Source organism: Oncorhynchus nerka, linkage group LG4 (genome assembly GCF_034236695.1).
Source record: "Oncorhynchus nerka isolate Pitt River linkage group LG4, Oner_Uvic_2.0, whole genome shotgun sequence".
NCBI classification, from domain to species: Eukaryota; Metazoa; Chordata; class Actinopteri; order Salmoniformes; family Salmonidae; genus Oncorhynchus; species Oncorhynchus nerka.
The window spans coordinates 25,893,520-25,899,275 of NC_088399.1; positions in this window are offsets into that span (position 1 = coordinate 25,893,520).

Below are 5,756 nucleotides of genomic sequence, written 5' to 3' on the forward strand. Positions count from 1 at the left end.
CAATGTAATATAGATATCTTCCATACAGGGATCTAGCACAATGTAATATAGATATCTTCCATACAGGGTTCTAGCACAATGTAATATGGATATCTACCATAGAGGGTTCTAGCACAATGTAATATAGATATCAACCATACAGGGTTCTAGCACAATGTAATATGGATATCTACCATACAGGGATCTAGCACAATGTAATATAGATATCTTCCATACAGGGATCTAGCACAATGTAATATAGATATCTTCCATACAGGGATCTAGCACAATGTAAAATAGATATCAACCATACAGGGTTCTAGCACAATGTAATATGGATATCTACCATAGAGGGTTCTAGCACAATGTAATATAGATATCTACCATACAGGGATCTAGCACAATGTAATATAGATATCAACCATACAGGGATCTAGCACAATGTAATATGGATATCTACCATAGAGGGATCTAGCACAATGTAATATAGATATCTTCCATACAGGGTTCTAGCACAATGTAATATAGATATCTTCCATACAGGGATCTAGCACAATGTAATATAGATATCTTCCATACAGGGTTCTAGCACAATGTAATATAGATATCTACCATAGAGGGTTCTAGCACAATGTAATATGGATATCTTCCATACAGGGATCTAGCACAATGTAATATAGATATCTTCCATACAGGGATCTAGCACAATGTAATATGGATATCTACCATAGAGGGTTCTAGCACAATGTAATATGGATATCTACCATAGAGGGTTCTAGCACAATGTAATATGGATATCTACCATAGAGGGATCTAGCACAATGTAATATAGATATCTTCCATACAGGGATCTAGCACAATGTAATATGGATATCTACCATAGAGGGTTCTAGCACAATGTAATATGGATATCTACCATAGAGGGTTCTAGCACAATGTAATATGGATATCTTCCATACAGGGATCTAGCACAATGTAATATAGATATCTACCATAGAGGGTTCTAGCACAATGTAATATAGATATCTACCATAGAGGAATCTAGCACAATGTAATATAGATATCTACCATACAGGGTTCTAGCACAATGTAATATGGATATCTACCATAGAGGGTTCTAGCACAATGTAATATGGATATCTTCCATACAGGGATCTAGCACAATGTAATATAGATATCTACCATAGAGGGTTCTAGCACAATGTAATATAGATATCTACCATAGAGGAATCTAGCACAATGTAATATAGATATCTACCATACAGGGTTCTAGCACAATGTAATATAGATATCTTCCATACAGGGATCTAGCACAATGTAATATGGATATCTTCCATACAGGGTTCTGAATCAAAAACAAGGTTCTGTAATATTAACAGTGAAATCAAAAAATTGTGGAAGTCAATTTGAACTTATTTTTAGGGAAAATTGTTAAATATATATATATAAAATATATATATATATATAGTTTCCTGATCTTTCTTATACCTCTCAGATTTAGGAGAGACACTTCAGAACAAGCTTCCTTTAGATATTTGGGGGGACTATCTGTTTATACATGTATGAAGCTGTTATTCACTGCGTTTCCTTGGGCTAATAGCAGTACATTCAAATTCAATGTTTCATCAGAGAAAAATATTAATATTTTGTACACCTTAAGAGATCCTAAAACTCTAAATCAAATAGGTAAATAATCCTTGGTATGACCATCTTAATTCTTGGTATGACACCCCCCCTGGTTAAGGTAAGGGTTAAGGTTTGGGATGGGTTAAAATATGTATAAAAAATGACTTTACAACACTAGGTTTGAACACGCAACCCTCAAAGCTGGGGCACACAGCTTACACCCATTAGCCATCCCTGTCCACCTTGCCCTAGCAAACCCCAAGTCTACTTGGTATTAATGCTCGCTGTTGCCCCTAGTGACTGGTATGGAAGTCATCTCCTGACATTCCTGTTTACCTGGACACCTGGACAGACGTCAGATTTTGCAGTGGATCTTGAGCGACCTGGCTGCTACAATAGCCTATCATATTTGATTTGATTGCTGCAAAACATTTGAATTGCACATTCAAATTCTTTCTTTTTAAATAAAGAAACATTGATTGAAAGTAACTGGTGAAGAAATGTAAACACTTGTATTGATTTGAAGCTTGTCTTCTCTTCTCTTCTCACTCTGCCAATTTACCAATCAATTCATGCTTATTATTGTTAATAAATGCTACTGATTGGCCAGATTACTCAGTCATCATGTTCAGTAGGCACAAAACGGCATAAAACACTTAGAAAAAGAAGCAAATACATGAAGTTGATCAATAAGAACAGAGATATTTTCGTTCTGTGTTGCTCTGCTACAGTGTGCTCGACTGAACCCAACCCAGGTTTCCCTCAGGTGTTGTCTTGTCTGTAGTCTGCAGGTTCTAGTTCAAATACACACAAAAAAAACATGTTTACGTACACAATATTTGGTGAGGGAAAGAGATGCAGGCCTTTTCTGACTGTCCGGAACATAACATAGCAGTAGACCAGATCCTGTGTGTCACCTTGTCTGTGTCTGGTTATTTTAGGTGGTTTGGACAGTTCTGTCTTCCAGAGTGGATTCTGTTTGGACGACCTTCCTTCCGTCTGTCTTCAGGCTGGCTCTCTATATCTGGATGAAGACCTTCTCAAAGACAACAGAGGACGACTGGTGTGCATGTGTGTGTGTGTGTGTGTGTGTGTGTGTGTGTGTGTGTGTGTGTGTGTGTGTGTGTGTGTGTGTGTGTGTGTGTGTGTGTGTGTGTGCACACTCATGTGTCACATTTGCACTTGTGTGTGGCCATCACATGCTGTGAAAAAACAACAACATTTGTTTCAGCTAATTATTATTAAGTAATTGGTTCCACTGACTTTTTTTTGTTTACGCAACTTTTCAGTGCAAGAGTTACCTGAACGTAAACAAATGAGTTTAACTTAAGAAAAGATTCAGTCAACCTAAAATGATGTTTCACATGTTCATTCAACCAGAACAATGTAGTTACACACACACACACACACACACACACACACACACACACACACACACACACACACGCACGCACGCACACACACACACACACACACACACACACACACACACACACACACACACACACACACACACACACACACACACACACACACACACACACACACACACACACACACACACACACACACACACACAGTGTTCTTAACATAAAGTGTTTTCCATTTATATATTTGACACATGTTGACATACATTTCTTTATTTTATTTTTATTTTTATTGAACCTTTATTTAACTAGACAATTCAGTTAAGAACAAATGAATGACAGCCTACCAAAAAGCAAAAGGCCTCCTGTGGGGACCGGGGCTGGGATTTAGCTGGTAGCAGCTAAAAATATGTTACAAACATTATTGGGCACAGACAGTAGCACAAAGGGCAAGAAGGTAGAGACAACAATATATCACGCGAAGCAGCCAGCAACTGTCAGTACGAGTGTCCATGGCTGAGTCTTTGAATGAAGATAAAACAGTCCAGTTTGAGTGTCCATGGCTGAGTCTTTGAATGAAGATAAAACAGTCCAGTTTGAGTGTCCATGGCTGAGTCTTTGAATGAAGATAAAACAGTCCAGTTTGAGTGTCCATGGCTGAGTCTTTGAATGAAGATAAAACAGTCCAGTTTGAGTGTCCATGGCTGAGTCTTTGAATGAAGATAAAACAGTCCAGTTCGAGTGTTTTTTGTAGCTACCATGTTGTGATTACATTTTGCATGTTAATTTATACATTCATCATTATTCAACACCTTGGATATGAACTCCTAGGGAGAGGACAACCATGTATGTGTCAGTTATCAGTTCATCTGACTATTCTCACAATCATTGATTTGATTGACATATTTCAGCAATTAAATTTTTCTCTGTAGTTGTCTAATGTTGGTGGGGCATGTTAATCTGTTTTAATGTTCCACCTAAGTCACTATGATATATACAAACTTTTTTTCTTGTGTGTACTTTTAACAGAGCTGAGATTTACTTTGATGTGTGAATTGTAGCAATACATGAAAAATCTGTCTTTGACACCAACAAGGGGGTTTAGCAGGAAGATTGGACCGATTGGACTGCCGTGAATCAAGAGGTTGCGAGTTCAAATCTGAGGTGAAGAAATGTTGAATATTAATTACGGTAAAAATGCATTTCAACAATGTATGTGTCAAATATTTAAGTTGAAAACATTGAATGTTAACAGCACTGTTTGTGAAACAAGTTCTACAGTAATTTTTAGGTTAGATGCCAAATATTAATTTCTAGTTGAATGAACATTTGAGACAAAGATATAAATTTAAGTTTACTGAATTTTTGCCAACATTTTCGCAAGTTGGAGCTAAGTTCAGAGACATACACACAGGCATATTCACATGCAAACACACCTCAGCAGGTCTAACCCCTGACAAGGTAAAGAGACAGTTTAAAGACTCTAATCAGTGGAGCTGTTTAACCTGTCTGAACTCTTACCTGACTCTAATCATAGCTTTCTGTCTCCCCCCTCTTTCTCTCCCTCTATCTCTCTACCCCCCCCCCTCCTATTTTTCTCTCTTTGTGTGTGTATTTGTGCCTGCATGCGTGCGGCTGTAATCACAGCTGCTGGATTTAAACCTGATGGTAATTAACCACCAGCTCGACACTGAAATGATCAGCTGAACGGAAGGTGTCACAACACCTGCTATAACTTCCCTTAGTGCAACAGGCCTGGTCACAACACCTGCTATAACTTCCCTTAGTGCAACAGACCTGGTCACAACACCGGCTATAACTTCCCTTAGTGCAACAGGCCTGGTCACAACACCGGCTATAACTTCCCTTAGTGCAACAGGCCTGGTCACAACACCGGCTATAACTTCCCTTAGTGCAACAGGCCTGGTCACAACACCTGCACAACATATAACTTCCTTAGTGCAACAGGCCTGGTCACAACACCTGCTATAACTTCCCTTAGTGCAACAGGCCTGGTCACAACACCTGCTATAACTTCCCTTAGTGCAACAGGCCTGGTCACAACACCTGCTATAACTTCCCTTAGTGCAACAGGCCTGGTCACAACACCTGCTATAACTTCCCTTAGTGCAACAGGCCTGGTCACAACACCTGCTATAACTTCCTTAGTGCAACAGGCCTGGTCACAACACCGGCTATAACTTCCCTTAGTGCAACAGGCCTGGTCACAACACCTGCTATAACTTCCCTTAGTGCAACAGGCCTGGTCACAACACCGGCTATAACTTCCCTTAGTGCAACAGGCCTGGTCACAACACCTGCTATAACTTCCCTTAGTGCAACAGGCCTGGTCACAACACCTGCTATAACTTCCCTTAGTGCAACAGGCCTGGTCACAACACCGGCTATAACTTCCCTTAGTGCAACAGGCCTGGTCACAACACCTGCTATAACTTCCCTTAGTGCAACAGGCCTGGTCACAACACCGGCTATAACTTCCCTTAGTGCAACAGGCCTGGTCACAACACCTGCTATAACTTCCCTTAGTGCAACAGGCCTGGTCACAACACCGGCTATAACTTCCCTTAGTGCAACAGGCCTGGTCACAACACCTGCTATAACTTCCCTTAGTGCAACAGGCCTGGTCACAACACCTGAGTGCAGCACCTGGTTCAGAGACACACAGAGCAGGAAAACATCTCCACATGTTGTTATCTTACTGTCTTACCCTAGAACACAGCACTGTTTATAGCTGCTCTCTGTGTGTGTGTGTGCATGTGTGCT